This window comes from Sitodiplosis mosellana, unplaced genomic scaffold (genome assembly GCF_009176505.1).
Source record: "Sitodiplosis mosellana isolate CC-2019 unplaced genomic scaffold, AAFC_SMos_1.0 Smas_scaffold_4, whole genome shotgun sequence".
Taxonomy (NCBI): Eukaryota; Metazoa; Arthropoda; class Insecta; order Diptera; family Cecidomyiidae; genus Sitodiplosis; species Sitodiplosis mosellana.
The window spans coordinates 837,651-856,165 of record NW_022595247.1 but is presented as its reverse complement, the minus strand read 5'-3'; the positions used below and the strand labels follow the sequence as shown (position 1 = coordinate 856,165).

The following is an 18,515-nucleotide window of genomic DNA, read 5'->3' as shown; positions in this document are numbered from 1 at the left end:
TCAAGACAGCTTTGCAAAGAATATCGTAAAAGTATCGGATGCTTGCAGTTGCGCTGATTCGTACAACAACGGAAAAATTTGACAGAATTACTGCATGCCAAATATTTACAATCGGCTTGATTGTATAAATATAAACATAGAGCGAGTGTTGCAACAATGATGGAAAAAATGCGATCATTCAATGTTGATTTGGGCATATACACGATTTGTTGTTTATTGCATCCAGTTTTGTGTGGAATACACAAACAATCAAAAACCCATTTTCAATTGTATAAAAAAAAAGAAGCAACGGCGTCCAAAATTCATCCGTACCGAATATCGGCGGGAACAAAATGCGACGAAAAATGTTCCGAAACTTTAAGAATATGTGTCATTGAAATTAATTTCTTCTCGTTTTCGACAATTCTCCCGAATTTCAAAAGGCAAGAGAAGCAGAAAAAAAATGACGACAACAACCAACCCATGCACAACATTCAAAGTCTATTATACAATAGTCAAAAATTGAACCAAAAAAAAAAAACACACAGAGAGCATTGCTTGTGATTGTATGGCGCGCATCAGTGGTCATAAAAAAATTGAATTCATTGTAAGTGACGGGGCTTGCATTTGTATTCGTATGACGTTATTTTGATTGTTTTTTTTCGGCTGTTGTGCTGTTCTTGCCGTAAGTTTCCATTTATACATGACCGTTTTGTTTGTGCATATTTCGTGCAGCAAATACAGTTGTGCCACCACTTAGCGAGTTTTTTTTCGTGTGTATCTCTTCTCTGTTCGACTTCACTCTGCCGTTGTTGCTACTGAGTAGCAGCAGCAGCAGCAGAGTGACATTCAGCAATAACGAGCTTCTTAAGCGACGATTTTTTGTCTCATTCCATCATCTAATCTGTTTTTTTTTTGTCAATGATAATAATGCACACGAAGCTGTCGTTTGCTCATCGTCATCATCGTTTGCTCTTTGTGGCTCTTTGTGTGGTTTTCATTTCATTTGACGCATTTTTCCGCCAACTGTGTATGTATATGTGTATTAGAAAATAATAGGACCAATATCCAAGCGCAAGACGTGGCATTATGCGCTCGTCACACCGAACAACGGCTGAAAAAACAACCATAAGACCTTGAACAATTTGCATTCAAGATTTGCTGGCTCTCTTTCTCTGTTATTGCTGTTGCTGTTGCTGTTTTTTTTTCTCTTCTCATCACTCCAGGTTTGCTCATTAGGCCCGGTTGTAGTTGTGTTTGTGTGTGCAAAGGTTTTTTTTTTGGTTATTTCGACAATCAAACCCAATGATGCAGAGGAACTCGAATTTGTTGTATAATTTTAACTCGTCTCTCTCTCTCTCTCTCTCTCTCTCTCTCTCTCTCTCTCTCTCTCTTTCTCTGTATACATACGTTTACAAAAACTGATTGGACCTGCGAGTAAATCATTGTTATCAGCGCAACAAACAAATCTCTCTGTGTAATAATTTTCATATTTAGTTCCTGATTCTGTTTTTTTTTTTTAATTTATGAACATTTTTCTTTTTGTTGTTGCTTTCGGTTCGTACGCATCTCTTTTGGGTCGCGCACTCAACTCTCGATTTTGTTGATTGCCCTTTCAAACGGTTTTTAACCATGAAAATACAGCCATTATAAATATTTGATAACCCTTATGGCTTCTAATGCCACTTGGAACGCATTTTTTTTAATGAATGAAATAAAACGCGTTGTTATGATACGACCAAAAATTATGTTATTATTTTGGAATTATTCATTCCCAAAAATCCCATCGATTTTTTGCTAATTACGAAATTCCATATCGAATATAAAAAATCTGAATATGTCTCGTTGTTTCTGTCCTTCATCATTTTAGGCGGCGAGTATTTTCTCCATTGTATCGCTATCGATAAAGTGAAGTGCACACATTGTCTTCGCAAATGTACAGTTGTCACAAATATCTATCATTCATAGTGATTAGAAACTTACTATCGATGGTGTGTGTTTTTTTCTCTCGTCAGTCTTCGAAGAAAAAAAACTGAAACATGTTTCGCATAACACTGTTATTTCGGTCAATATTATCACTAATTTTGACTCAGGTGTCGATTGGCTCATATTAATCGATTTCATTTATATAGCTGCTCTGTGTTTGTTTTCCTAACGGTTATTTTACGAAAATAAAATTGCTTCACAATGCTCGATATTGTGATGGGTCGAGTTTCGTCAGAAGAAAATAAACATGTTGAAACATCCATCGAATTGATGCTGAGAGCATAAAACTGACTGAGATGAGTCTGTTCTTGCCCGCTCTGTCAAACTGATTTATTCCAGTTTAAAGATGTCAATATGAGAGCGTATTGAAACAGGCTAACGCACTTACCGATGCCTGTGCGCATTAAATTTCCTGTCAAACTTGATTATGGTAAAAAAGAAAATGTCAAACTTCATTGGCAAAAAGTGGAAAAAAACGAGCGTCCGATGGAAAAACATGATTTGCAAACGCGAATTTTTTCACATTAACAGAACATCTAGAAAAAAATCCTTTACTTTGCGCATTTTCTTCACCCTAAATCTCTTTTTTCGTCGCTTGAACCAAATTATGACTTCGCGCAACCCGATGCGTTACCATTTGCAAATGGGTGTTTTTTTTTCTCTCTTCGAAATAAAACGTGTAATTCAAAGACGGAAATATCGGCTTTGAAATTTTTTCTTCGCACGCAATTCACGTAATTTATTATTATTTTGTTGGGTGAATGTGTTTCTGATGTAGATGAAATGATATAAATTGCCGAAGCAAGCATTCCTACATTTTTGAACTGTATGCCAACACATTCAAATTGCATCCAACTTCTGAATTTTCCGTATGCGTATAAATTCACATTCGTAGTTAACAATTTTACAGTCGTTGTTTTGTATATCGCTGAGAAATTAAGCTATTTCAACCTTGTGGCACATTCGTGTTTGTGCCCACTAAACACTTGACTCCAATTCCAATTCCAATGTTTTGGCACGTGGAAAGTGAATTGACGCATTTTTATTCGGATCAAACTATTTTCAGTCACCATTTCATTAGAATTTAATGATATTTATGAATAGTTTAGATGGTTATTCGCCAAAATTCTGTTCCAGTCCTGACATTCCTCGAATAGGCAAATAGTCTGCACTTTTGAAAACCAGAAATGAAAATTGGTAATGTAAATTCTACCAAAAATTCAATGTCAATATTTTTGCCGCTACTTGAATGGGAATAATATTTTTTAGAGCAAATATAATTAAGGCCAGAGCAGATATCGCATTTTTTCGCATTTGTACGAAATAACAACAGCAATGACAACAACAGAAAAAAATTGAAAAAATGTGCGCTCATGTGTTTAGATAATAGACGAAATGCAGGGCGTCAGGAAATTTGGCAAAATGCGATCATATCTTTTAGCGCGTGTGCATTAGAAGTGTCTTCGGAGAGAGAGAAAAAAAGCCACACGAATTCGTAATCACGAAATGGGATAACGAATGATATGCACGGCCGAGAAGTGGCTTGTCAAAAATGCTCATCTATCTGAGTAAATGAATCGATTACAAAACTCCGCCAACTGGCCTAATTCTGTATGTATACATAAGTTTGTTTCTCACTATCTTGCATGCTCTCTCATTAATTTTGACATAATGTTCATGTGTGTGTGTGCGTGTGTTTTTCTCTCGTCACTTTGTTTGATTCGAGTTGTGGTGGATTGCGTACAATGTCGTTTACAAGCTTGTCGAAATCACTCATTTATTTATACGTCTTTATCGAGGCTGCTTGAACTGTGTGTATTTGATGATGGGCGCATTGTGCATGTGTGCGTTCTATGATGCAGCCGAAAGCATACAATTTTTTTCGGTCCGTCGAACATACTGGCGCACATATTTCACACTCAGATTTATGTGCTTTATTCACAAATTGAACATATTTTATTGCTCTCTTCGCACACAAACATGCAATTATTGGGCGATTTTTCCGCATAAAAAATAAATGAAAAAAAAAACAAGAGCAGCTCAGCGAATAGAAAACGTGTAAATGACTTAAAGGCACGACGATGAAAGAGAAATTTGTGTGTCGAAAATGTACACTAGTCGAAATAGAAAAGAATGATAGAAGGAAGAAAAAAAGTTGCTGTTGTATGTTTCTAATGCGGAGAAAATGTATGCGTGAATTGTTGCAATATTTCGGCTGTGCGTTCCATATATTCATGGTGTGTGTGAGTTTTCTTTCTGTGTTACTTTTGTTCTATATTGTCACAAGCATTGGCCATGCCATGGTGTGCCCAATTACAATTTCGGGCTGGTTGAAGAATATTCGCCGTTCGTGTGCTAAGTTTCAAATCAATATTATTAATATTTATGCAACACGCAGCTATTTCCACAACCTTTCTCTTCTCTTCTATTCGCGTTTCCTGCCCGTAAACAACAAGAGCTGTGCCTTACATTTTCGGCGGTGTGTATACACACATATATTTTTTTTTTATGGCATCTGATGTCACTCGTGTGTCGATTTGGCGTTTGTCAAATAATTTGAATTCGAGTATGCGGAATTTGTTTTTTTTTCACAAACTAATAGATGTACAGTCGCATTCTAGCTCTGCTTCCACGGCATATATGTATATATATGTAATGCTTGTGAATGCGCGCCTACACTCTACACTCGCTCACTCACTCAATTCGATTTGTCAGTTGCTCTGTCTCACATCTGCTGTGTGTGTGTGTGTGTGTGTGTGTGTGTGTGTGTGTGTGTGTTATTGCCGTTTTTAATTCTATGTTTTGTCTTGCTTGCGCGTTCGCAATCGTTGGCCCGCTAGCGCTCCTCTACATTTTGCAACCACTCGATTTTTCCATTGGATTTTGAGCGCAGCGCAGCAACGAGCGAATAAAATAAACGCAATCGGTGTGCTGTTTGTGCACAAATGCGATTCTCAATGGATCCCCCAATATATTCTCTATGTCTCTTTCTATTACATTCGCAAAAAGCCGAACGCGAGCGGTACACACCGATTTTGCATCTGTATGCGTGGCATCTAAGCAGCAGTGGCAGTGGCAGCAGGCACACAAAAGACATTTACAGTTAGATGGAAAATCCTACTAATTCATCAAACGCATTCATTACTACGCAACTATGGTCTGAATACAGAAAGATGATGAAAAAAGCAGCAGCAGCAGCAGCAGCAGCAGCAACGACGTAGAATGCCTTTTTCCCAAAAAACGCACACACGCATGCAGTGTACCGAACGAGCAAGTGTGCGAGCGAGTAGGCAGTGAACGAGAGAGAGAGAGAGACGTGGTCTCCAACTCCAACTGGATATACACACATTTCTCGATTGAGAAAGTAGCAGCGACGCATTGTGGAACGATGATAATAAATTTCATTTCGAAAAAGTGAAGTAATATCATTTCATATATTGATTTTTCCTCGCTCTATCGCATTCGCACTCTTGGCACTGTGGCAATTGAAAATGCGAGCATATTACACGCATACACATGCACCGCAGAGGGCCTAGTGCGTGTGTTGTGTGTGTGCACTGCCGAAAAAGCGAATGACGAACGGTGTAACGGAGAGTGAGAGCAGCAGCAGCAGCACTTCGTGTGACTGCTATATTCCTCGGCACGAGCGTATTCGGTCGATTTTCAATTTCTCGCTATGTGAAAATCTATACGCACACAAAAATTTTTGAGCGAACACGACAGCCGTGTAATATATTTGAACGGAGCACAAACGCACAACACACGAACAATCCATCATGATAAACAACCACGCATATTCGATTATTTCGCACATTAAAAATTCAATGGCATTTAAGACTTTTTCGGCTTCGGTTGTGCCTTCTCCGCTTGAGCTTCTTCTTCTTCTTCCTCTTCTGCTTGTTCTTCATTTGTGAGATTGAATTAAAAAGCAACAACAACGACAACAGCGATGAGAACAACCGAAAACAATGACACAACAAACGGCCTCTATGCACATCCTGGAAAGAAGGGTAAAATTTTTAATTTACTCTCTCTTTCTCTCTCAATCTATCTATTGCGTTCATTTTGACGAGCGCATAGATGAACCCGATCAAAATGTGTAGATGTGAGAGGGCGAACTCATTCGGCAATAGGGAACATGATAAATTATTTAAAAATCGACGACAAAAAACACACTACACCAACCGAAATCTGTTATTCAATAATTGAAGATAAAGAAAGGATTGTTATGATGAATGTGTATCTACATACACTCAGTGCACACACATACACATATTTTTTTGATGATTATTCATTCGTTCTGTGAAGCGGTGGTAAAAAATGAAGCGGTGATTTCCATTCGATTCATGACGTTATTTTATAAATACCTAATTCAGTGCCATTACAAACTGTAATTATATAGATTGAAGTCGTTGTTAATTAAAATTTAATATCTAACGATAATTTTCGAGAGGGAGTGCGAGAATGAGAGTGAATGAATGTCTTATTCGAGGATCCTATAAAATGATTGCCATCATTTAAGAAATTTGCCGCTTATACATAACGACAGATAATGTTGTCATTTATCAAATAAAATATGCATGAGCCGAGGAAAAAAAATCGGTTGGGGCCAAATATTCTTCAGAAACCCCGTTTCGTCGGATGAAACGATTAATTTTGTTTCCATTCTTGCTGTGCGTTTGCCTCCTATTTTTAAATCAAACGAAAGTAGCCCATTTCCAATGGTATGCAAATGTCTTTGTCTAAACAAAAAAACAAAACGCAGAAATGTACGTATATGCAATCGTTTACATGAAGTAACCCAGAAACGATGAAAAAGCAGCAGCAGCAGCAACAACAACAACGCAGCCGAAAAATGACACAAACACTCGCTCAGCACGCATAAAATTTCGTTCGATGCGTGCAGCGAATGGATTGCGTGAATATGCGAGTGAGGCGAGTTCGAGTGAGCTCCATAAAAAGAGTAGCCGTAGCATGGATAAAGAGAGAGAAAGAGAGAGGTATACGCATATTTTTGGGCTGTACTTTTGTAATACATCTTTGTGTATCGATTTGTTTGGTTGTGTACGTGCGTTTTATTCATGCGTTTTTCGTAGTATAATGCATATGCGCGCTACACACCTTGAAAACTATTGTGTAATATTATGCCATTTTCCTCGTTTTCCTCCTAATTGTTTTTTTTTTTCATTTTGGGCTTTGTTGTTTCTTTTATTTCGACAGTTTTTTCGGCTGTTTTTGCAAGGAAATCAATCTCTTGCTCCACAATTCAATTTAATGATGTTTATATTTTTCTCGACGGCAGTTCATCTTGAATATTAATAAAGCATAATCAATGCATGATATTCAAGAATCCAGTTCTGAACATTTGCATTGTGCTCGCAAATGATAGGAAACATGGCAACAACAAAAAGCGATTTAAAAAACCAGAAAATTTTCGGCAGAAACGATACGAAAATTGAAATAGGAACGAATTAGCACCAATTGAAATTAGTGTGCTACACGCGCTTCTCGAAACATGTCGATGTGTGGTACGAACGACAGCGCATACATGTTGGCAAAATCAGCGACAACGATGACGACGACGACGACGACACTTCATTCGTTGATATTTGACACACGAACCGAAATGCGAAACTAGCAAATAGAATTGCAACGATGGCGTTGAGTATTTTTTTCTTCTTTGCTCTCACTCAAGATACACAAGCAGGGAATAGAAGAAAAAATGGTTTTATTTTTGATTTCCGCACGTTTTGCCGCCACATTTGAATGTGTGCTGTAACTCCGCCTGACTAGAAACGCTCACTTTTTTCGGTTGTTTCTTCCGTCGACATCGTGTTATCAAAATATACTTGACGAGGCTACAAATTATAAGAGCACTACGATTTTTGTTTCGGCACTGTGTCAACTGCCATCACACGAAATGAGAACGATTTTTTTTTCGGCTGTTATTGTTGGTGTTTCGGTTCCACTCATGATAAATGACCACATAGCTCTCAACAGCATAAGCAGCCTGCTGCTGTTTTTATGATGAATATTCTCAGCTCGGATTGAAATGAATCATTTTTTCCTCTAATCATAAAATGCACTGTTCTGGCTCGTTTCATACGTGACTCAACTAATTTTCGATGTCATATTTTTTCCCGAAATTCGTTTTGCTCGATTTAGTATTTTCATTTTGAGGAACGAATTAAAAAAAAATTGCTAAATGACACTCACCTTTCAAATTGCGTAGTAATTTCCTTAAAATGAAAAGTTGATGGACGATTTGCGTTGAGTTGATGGAATAAATGCGCTTCCGTGCGAGAAAATAAATGCGAAAGCCGAAAACAATGATTTAATTTCCAAATGAACGATCAGGTCGGAAAATTGTATCCTCTTTTTTGTGTGTGTGTATATTCGTTTGAAATCCGAAAAAAAACGTTTTTTTAATGTCCAAACTGTGTATTTTGATGCACTTTTTTTCTGTGTATTTCAAAACATTCAATTTTGCTTCCAAAGTTTTCCGATCGTTTTATTTCCAGTTCGATTTCACACCAACTTAAACCATTTGTATTTTTTTCTTTTGCTCTCTTTTGGTGCAAACACAACCAAATTTTCTTTCAGTTTAAAACAAAAAATTATTGAAACAAAATAACTTCAAAAAAAAAAAATTCGAAAGTAAACACGCTTCCTTCTTTTCTTATCGTCAAAAAATGGGTTAGAGTTTGTTTTCGAAATAATTCTGTTTTGCCGCCTTTCTAAATCATTTTCATCGGCTGATCATCAATTATTTTCCAATAAATAATATTGGCGTCACACTGATTGTCGCCAATAAAATCGGATAAATTCACAACTCGGCTTCGTGTTCGTTGTGCAGTAGTGGCACGCACAATATCCACGTTGATTCCTCCTCAATGTTCACACAATGTGTATATTTCCGCGCGCGTACTTCAAATATTCCAATCGAATTGAGCGCAGAAAAAAAAACAAATATATTACGAAACTTCGAACTTGATTTCCGATTCCTTGACTGACACACTGTTTTTGAAATAAAATATCGGTTTTTTTGTTTTCTTTCTTTTCGGAAAAGTAGCCAAATCACTTTCACTCAATGGACAATTGTGTCTTTATTCAAATTAATTTGTTCGTTGAATCCCATTTTTTGTTGTTGTTATTGTTGTTGCGTTGATTTTCCGAAATGCACAAATTTCTTGCCAAAAAAAATTCGATAATGCAATTGAATGCATTCGATGTTGATGAATTTTTATGTTTTAATTTTTTTTATTCCGCTGAGCTCGTTTGCATGTTATGTTTTGATGATTTTATTTTGAAAAACTTTTTTTTTATTTCGAAAAATATTTTTTTTTATAGTATTTTCTGGTTGGTTGTTAGTTTGAAATGCAATTTTGTGTTGAATAAAATTTTTGTCGTATTTTTTTAAAATGAATTTCTTGCTTTTTTTTAATAGCAATGCACCGCGAATTTTAGTGCAAGCTCCAAGCACCTCCAAAACCTAGGGCCGAATAGACAAACATAAAAGTTTAGAGTTGCGTTTTGGCCCGGTTATACATTTTTTGGGTATAAACGAATGAATGTAAGCAACTAATGTGCAGCTAGTTCGTATGCGTTAGTCCGTAACGATGTTCGCGACCAATGCGACTGCTGCTGTGCTGCTGCTGCTTCTACTCGCTCTGTATGTGTTGTGCATGTGTTTGTATTTGGATTGTAGCCGAGATACTAAGTAGCAGCAGTGCTGTGCTATTGAATTGCCGAAAATTTTTCGTCGTTCGTATTCAATGTGTATGATATTTTGGTAAATGTTTTTTTTTTCACATCGTCGGCCTCGTTTCCCCGCCGACAGTGTGTTTCGATTTCAGCGAAGCAGCAAAAGCAGCAGCAACGCCAGAGATGCGAATGCGTTTGTATTGTAATAGATTTGGTGTGCAATAATTGACTATATGTGTTGTGGAATGGAAGAATGAGAGGATCGATATAAATTTACAGACAAAAACACGCGTTTCTACGCTGATGTTTGCAATACACAAAAACGGCATTCATTAAAAACAGTCGTCCGGCGGCTCACATAGTACACAGCTAGCCCGTATGTACGTGTAGTATATGCGTAGCAAATGTCAGCAAGAATCGTACAAATTACGAATATACTTCCAAAAAATCTCACAATACATTCATACAAATGCCATAGACTGGCGTCCAACACATGCTCAACATGTTTCCTCGTCTTCCCCTTCGGTTTTGAATGGGTCGTGCCGTATTTGTGTATATAGCAGCCGATGCATGTATTATGCCCAAAAATTATTATGAGCGTAGCGAGTGTATGCGTGCATGGTGCTGCTGTTGTCGCTGTCGCTGCTGCCGTTGTTGTTGCTGTGTTTTTTTTTCTGCCTCTCGTTCGGTTCATGCTGTGAGCGAGCCGAGTGTATGCGATTTGCAAATGACTTGAGAATTTTTGGTGGTATTTCGATACTGACGTTTTAGAAGATCCGCATCTATTATATATTTGACGCGCGCGTTATTCACGTTTATGCATATCGTTGTGTGTGCACTAGTCCGAAATTGTATAATTTCGGCTCTGTTTGTTGTGTTGTGTGTTGTTTTTTTTTTGTTCGGTCTTTCGTTCGGTTTGTTCGCTCTAGCTCGTTTCAATTCTTTTCTTTGTGTCTTCGTGCATATCGCTCGTTTCTTTTTTTTGCCACATCAAGCGATGTATGAATGTAATGCTCAGAAAAAGAATGTATATTTCGTTTGAAATTGCCTCATCGCAATTAGCCGAAATTGCAGTTCAAATCGGACTTTTTTTTTACGTCACGTTAAAACAATTGAATCTAATGGACACATTTGTCAAGTTGCACCTATTTTTGTCTCTGCGTTTGTCTCATCCTTGGATGGAAAAACCGTCATAGTCAGGAAAAATACATACACTTTTCTCTCGCATATACACAAAACAACATCGACTCCATGAGAGATTAGATGCATAACATTTTGTACATAGGACGTAGGCCTTCTCTCTCTATCGCATACGCATCGCTCGACTTATGTAAAGCTTGAAAATTCATTATCAAAAACACATAGGCCTCGTTGATGTTTGCTTGCTTCTTGCGTTGCCGTTTTTTTTGCCTACTATCCTGCCTGCCTGCCTTGCGTGCGTATTTCATTTTACCATTCTATTCATTTCGTGCAGTGAAGCAGGAAAATCTAACACGTTGCCATGGTTTACGTAATACGATAGCGACACCAACATAGAACTTCCAAAAACGATAGATATACGGCACCAACCACTTCTACTACTTGCGTATATACTACCTCTTTCTCTCTGTCTCTCTTGCTGCCGAAAAAGTTTCAACCAGAAAATGTGTGTGTTTTTTTCTCTTATATTTTCAATGCGATTTGTTGGTTGTTCATTGGAACTCCAACTTTTTTTTCGGATGTGCGTTTTTTGCCTTCTCTCTCAACGCATTTCAATGGTAGGTTGCTCCGGTGCAAAGTGGTATGAGTTGGTTTGATTTTATATCGTTTCATCGTTTTTATGTACCATTTCGTACTGCAAGTACGGCTTATGCATTTACTCTTCCATGGTAGAATGGAAAAAAAGCCTTATATATTGCAATCAACTCCTACTAATTGTTGGAAAGAATTCCGTTTTTGGAAACATCGTACTACTGTTTGCACAAAATGAGGATACGATATGGTATTTTCGACCGTCGAATTTTAGGCAATGCAACGCAGGCAGAAAACTCCCCCACACGTAAACAACAACGGAAAACCACACACACACACACACACACACACACACACACACACATACAACGACTAAAATGAGTTCGGTCGAACCATTTTAACATTTGAAACTGTTTCCCCCATTTGCCCAAAAAGACATTAAAATCGGATGTTTAAAAACTATCGAAAATGTTCTAAAATCCAAACGTATTCTACACACCCCAGTTCAGTTCGAAAGTGGCACAAAGCTCAAATTGAGAGCTGATAAACATGAGGTTCGCATGCACGAGTTTCGTTGTTGTTGTTGTTTTTATTGCAAGCGTCCGCATTTTTCATTCCGAATCGAAAAAGACATCACACAGCTTTATACTATCAATGGATAACGCGCTCTGTCTTATATCAATTGGATAAGAAAAGCCGATATCAATGTATTAAGGTGGTGTGCATGGAAATTTCCTTGCCAAAATTATAAAGATTTTTATCGCATATTGCGTTTTAAACAAATGAAACACCACTTCATAATCGGAAATAGCTGTTTTTCTGCATCTCATTTTCGTTAGCTGATTCGTGTTGTCGTATGATCATTTCTACGAAACCGTAAACATATGCATCTACTCAATGCCAACCGAAAGTCACAAGCGGCTAAGTCACACCACAACTACCACCACCAAGAAGCAACAACAGCAACAGAGCCAGCGAAACGACAATATTTCGCTGAAAAAAAGTATATTCGATAGAAGAATTAGAATGTATTTTGTTGTTATTTCGTTGAATGCGCGATATATTTGGCATGGTGCGCACAAAAGAACGGGTATTTGTGTGCACCGCGAACCGTGCAAAGCGTAATTCCAAAGATCAAACAAACAGCACACAAATTACCAAACCAACGAATGTGAAAAAAAACAGTATAATAAGCGCAACGCATTTAGTTCAACTTACACATGTCACCCAGCATTATGTGTATGTGTGTATGCACAAGCCAAAAGTTCGACCGAACAACGACAAAAACGAAATAAATGACATACAGCTAGCGCAAAAAAACCTAAATTGAATTAGAAAAATACACAAAAAATTGAGGTGAACAAAGTGACTATACAACCGGAACAAAAATATTGTCATACAGATATGGCCAAATGCGTATGGATGTGTTAATGACAACGCAAAAAAAAGTGTGGCTTGTGCAAGGCAATAAGAGAAGAGGAAAAAAACAACAAACCAACAGTTTGTCGATGAAGGAAGCACTTATCTATCATTGTCGTTCATTGTATGCGGTAAAAATAAATGCGCGCACGAAATCGCATTATTTTGGAAACAAAATATCTACACATCTTTTCATGGGTATGCAATAAATGCTTGGTGTATGAAATTTTTTTCCACGTCGGAAATGCCATTTCGAGAGATTTCGAGACGTGGAAAGAATTGCATGGAAACAACGCGATTTGCAATGCGATTTTTTTCTTTCGGCAAACGAAAACATCATTAGAGACGCATGCCGCTTGAGACACGAAATCGACAAAGTTTCGGCAACGCTTTTCAGTCATTTGTTGTTGCTAGCAATTAAAGCGTGAAAGAAAAACTCATTTCAAATTACATTCTGGAGGAACCGCTTCGAGATCTTATCATACTTTCTATATAGACAGCATTGAAATTGTGTGCAATTTTCTATTCTTACACGAATCTCGCGCTCCGCACACACACACACACACACACACACCACACACAGAGTCATCAATCAATGTTGCAGTACACCTGCTGATTTCAAATGAAATTGTTTCTTGTGTCGGTCGGTCCCTGGGCTGCTCGGTTGGTTGGTTGGTTTATGTGTGTATACCACCGTAATAGAAATTTTTTATGTTCTTTCCAAACTCTCGAAGAGTTTGCATTCAAATGCGAGTTCGAATCGGGAGATGGGAAAATATTGAATAATTTCGGGAAAAAGAATCTGTTATTACTAATTTCGGGTGAGAGGGAAATCAAAAGTACGAAAAGGAAAATATGAATCAAATCATCAAACTTGAGTTCTGTTTTCATTTCATTTGATTTTTTCGTCGGCATATGGCTCCATTGCAATGCCGCAAATATATACATAAGCCTGTTTGCAATCACAACGATGTACGCGAATCAATAAAGCTGCCATCGCATCGACATCAAACGATGTGAATTCTCGTTCTGAAGAACAATGAAAACCGGATCTGTTTGAGTGAATTTCGACGAATGAAAAAGCTTTGAAACACAATGCTATGTATAATAGGGATTTTTGGTCGGAAAAATGCGAGGGGAGAAATATGAAAACGTAAGCGGAATTATTGAAGAAAAAAAATGCCAAAAGAGAAGCCATCCAAAAAATGCAATGGATTCCAAAATATGCGGCACAATAACGGAACGTACAATTGCCCAATGTACAATTGTACATTCGAAATGAAAAAAAAATGGCAACAACTATTGCCGGGCAAGTCATCAAATATTCGAGGGGGATGAAGGGAGGCAAACAAAGTCGCCAGTGAAGAGTCTTCATTCGATTGTAATCAATTTAATAGAGTGGTGAATGTTTTGAGCTTATGGCTCCCGGGATATATAGTTTATAAGCTTCATCAAAAAGATGTCGAAAACACGACCAAACATTTCGAATGCGCGGGGAGATACCACCCCGTTTTTCTATTTTCTCGCTACAGATTCTGGTGTGGGGACAAAAGGCTCATTGACTATTTCAAATTGACGTCCGACCCAGCGTCACCATTTTTCGTCAGCTTGCACACAGTGGCAGCCGTGTAACTAGAATAAAAGTCCATTTCCGTTCCACTCTAACGAAATATACGGTCACACAACATTTTTGTTTTCGGGCAAGAGAAGACGAAGAAATTCCGTGAACAGTGATTGTTGTGCTTGTTATTCGATCTCTCTCTCTCTCTCTCTCTCTCTCTCTCTCGCCCTGTGCGCTCATCTCCATACTTTTCTTCTGCCGAACAAATTTTTCTAATGTTCTTTTTCGGCGGCACACATTGAATGTGGTTGAGCGAGCGCGTGTATATCAAGATTATGTCACAAACACAGCACGCTCAAACTCGCTTCGCCCCAGTCGTTTCGAATGCAGAGTAACAGAGTGCGCTGCAAATTGCGAGTTTCTCGATCATGAAGCGAACGAGCAAACAACGCACATCCGTAAAAGTTTTTTTGTTCGGCAACAACACAACACAGGCCCTAGCACAAACAATGCAAACGAACGAACGAACGAACGAAGCAAAGCCGAACCAAACGAATTAAAGCTGAAGAACGAGAAACACGCGAAACATCGTACAAACGATGGAATGTTTTTTCAAAGCGATAAACAAGTCATTCACAAAACGCCAAAACGAGATGGAAGATGTGCGCGAATCAAATGAAACGCATTGCCGAAAAAATATGAATAGAATTCGTGTGTTTTCGGTTCGCTTTTTTGTTTCTTTCTCCCTCGTTCTCTCCATCATGAGGTTGCCTCGCGCTCTCTCTACCCCTCGATTTGAAACGATTGAAATCAAAAAGCAACAACAATGCAAGCCACTTGGCTTGATGTGCGATTAGAAATGTGCCCATTTCATTCACTCATTCGGCATCGTGCATCCAGTCTATCGCATTCGCTGTGCTATGTTGTCAACACATTCGGGTGCTTACGAGGTATCGTAGAAGAGATGATGTACATGCACAAGTACGCAATCGGCAAAAGCCAAAGGAACGAACGAGTGAGCGAACGAACGAACGAAAAAACAACAACGATGAGCACCAAAATATCTAGTGCCAATGCCACACGTGTATGCTTTTTTGTTATTTACAACATCGAATGCGTATGAAGTAAATAGCGAGAGCAAAGCAGCATATTATGTACGACAGAATGACTCGCTTTCTCGTTTCCACCATCACTCCGTTTGGCATCTAGCGTGTCGATCTATGGTTTCGCATACGAAAAATGCTACGCAGCGAGTGTGTGTCTCCGTGTGCGTGTGTGTATGTCGGTCGCTTAGAAATGCTTGTTTTGGATTCAACTGCGATCAAGTTTCATGGCTCACACCAAAATGTGCCATCCCTTTTCGGCAACCGGGCATTTTCAACAGCCGCGAGTTCTATAAGCTTTTGAATTCGGCAAAGTGCGTATAAAAGATTGCACACTGCTCTTTGCCTATGTATACGAGACTCGGGCATATAATGTTCGACGTGATTCGGCGCCGTCATCGTCATTAAATTGACATACACACACACACTCTTTGTGTTATTTACACACAACAATTCAGTTCGGCTTCGACTTTGCCAGAGTACATAATAAACTAGAAACGCATGGTGGTTTTTTCCTATGTGCGTGCAAGTCGTATAAAAAGTATATAACAATTTCGGGGCTTCGAAATGCGCGAACCAAAATATGGTGTGTTTGTGCTTAGAAAATATATGCACAAATACACTCGCTCGATGGGCTCTGAATGGTTGTGCAAGAATATTCGGTGTGTGCGTTTTTTTTCTCGTTCGTTTGTTGTTGCCTCGGCTCTGCTGTTGATGGATTGAATGAACAGAAGAAGAAAAAAAAACAGCTTGGAAATATATAGAAAATAACGAAGACGATGTGAAATACACATCGGAACAGCACCGCCTGAAGTGAAGTCAGTGCGTTCGAAATGCTCACACGCTACTCAATTTTGAGTGAATGCTTTATGCGTATTTTGATAACTTGAACAAAGTCTAGCGCAAAATGCTTTATTGTATGCTGGATGATTTTGCTGCGTGTATGATTTCTCTCTATCGCTCTCTATCTCTCTCCCTTGCTCGCTTACTTTGCTTCGCTTAGCTTTGGCTTTTTTGTATCTTATTCGCTCACACACATTGCGTTTGCCACTCTTTAGGTCGCTTGGTTTCGAGTTAGTTATTACATAGAAAATTCACCGAATGCTTTTTTCGAACAGCCCAAAATGCCTTTTCGTCGCAACAGCACGGCGTCAGGCCGATTCACCATTCAGCTACGTATATAATGTGTAACAAAATAGCAGCAGCAGCAGCAGCAGCAGAAACAGCAGCAACCGCATACGCAACTTATAGCTCATAATAATAATAACAATATTCAAATAATAAAAAAATTTCCAAGGCCATATCGCTCTTGCACTATGTATAATATTCGTCGATCATTTTTTCTTTCTTCTCTCTGTCTCTTACACTCGCATGTGGTTTTTTTGTTCGTTCATCTATTATTTTGGCGTTTCTTTTCGGTTCAATCGTTGCGTTTCCATTCGACATGATCTCTCTCTCTCTCTCTCTCTCTCTCTCTCTTTTGAATGTGTTTTCTCTCTCTTTCACTCCATTGTATGCGTGTGCACAAAGTGAATGGTTATTTTTTTCCGGCTATTATAGTTTCTCGCAGCATTTTCGGTTGGTCGTTCAAGTTCTTCGACACCATCCCCATCACATCTGCATTTTTTTCCTTCTTATTTGGTTCCTTCTTCTCCTCTTTCTTCTTTTCGTTTCATTTCATTTTATTTACCATATTATTGTGTTTCGTTCTTCTGATTCCTTCGTTCTAACTGGAAAACATGAACTTTTCGGGCTTTTAACATTATTATTTATGATGTCGCTCGTTTCATATGCGAGCAAACTCAAATGAGCTTTCATCGAATGATTCCCTTGGATTCTTTTGTCGATTACTACTGTTTTATTTTATTCCATTTCCTTGGTACACATATATGTATTTTGATTGGCGCTTCCATTGCGCGCCTAATCAGGGGATTGTTTTTTGAATTTCATAATTTTATCTAACGAATTATTGATTAGATTTCCATCGTTAAGGGAATCGATGCGTTCGAACCTTGATATTCGCGCATTGGATAAAGTGTGCGTTCGATTGCTTTGTGTTGTGGAGTTTTAATTAGAAATAAAGGGCAGACGTAAAATCGTCGCCTGATAAATGAAATGGTGGCTTGAAAGACAATATTTTTCCGCATTTCGACTCTTTTTCACCAATGCGTATCGGTTTGACACGCTGTGGCTGTGTATGTGCCGAGTCTACACAACGAGTCCAATTCACTTGACATCGTCGTCGCCGTTGTGATTTTTTTTAAATCATCATTGAATATGTGAACGGAAAGGAGATATAAAATATGCGTTCGGTAAGAAACAAACAAAACACACGCATCTAACGAATGCGAATGCTCGTCGATTTTGTTGTTGTTTCAACTACTTTGAGAAATATATGCGCGCACAACTCGTTTTTTGAAGGTTAAATCTGAAAATGAGCGGCTCTCGCAGGCAAACGCAGAATATTTTTTTTTCTGCGCTCTGATGTCTAGTCGCAATGAAAAATGACATTGTGCCGTATTGATACAATAGAGATATTTTACTACGAAATAAATGTTTCTCCAATTTGATTCCATAAAATGATCACACAACCATTCAGGCCCTCATTTTCATTGTGTGTTTTCTATTCGCATTCATCAAAATGTACATTTTTTTCCTCTCTTGTCTATTCGCATGTGTAGACGCGTTTTTTTCTTGTCTTTCTTCAAAATATTCTGCGCGCTGAAGGAATGGCTTTGTTTTGTAGTTGTGCTGTGTTGTTGTTTCTTTTTGACAAACACGCATTTACTATAAATTTAACTAAAATCGACGCGCACGCGTTAGAGACTCTTTTGCACGGCAAAATTTTTTTTCGTTAGTTCCTAGGCCTCTGTCATGGAGTATATCGCATTCAAAATAGACGAGTAGTTTGCAACGATGTCGCTGCTGTTGTTGCCGTCACATATGCCTTCATCGAATCTTGGTTGTCGTCATGCCATTCGCAATCTGTTCTATTCAATGGGAATGGGTGCGCATGTAGTGGTGCATATTGT

The 18,515-nt window shown here is 38.3% G+C and overlaps 1 protein-coding gene across 3 annotated transcripts in view; it reads right to left on the bottom strand.

Moving 5' to 3' along the window:
- LOC129566680 (zinc finger protein chinmo) overlaps positions 1–18,515 on the bottom strand; it is a 58,272-nt gene that overhangs the window by 18,640 nt on the left and 21,117 nt on the right. The window contains exon 1 of one of the 3 annotated variants that reach the window (XM_055442829.1): positions 8,182–9,608. The exons of the other annotated variants lie outside the window; for them this stretch is intronic. The gene's annotated coding sequence lies outside the window, so the exon portion shown is untranslated. Of the gene's footprint in view, positions 1–8,181; positions 9,609–18,515 lie in introns of those variants that run through there. 3 annotated transcript variants of the gene reach the window in all.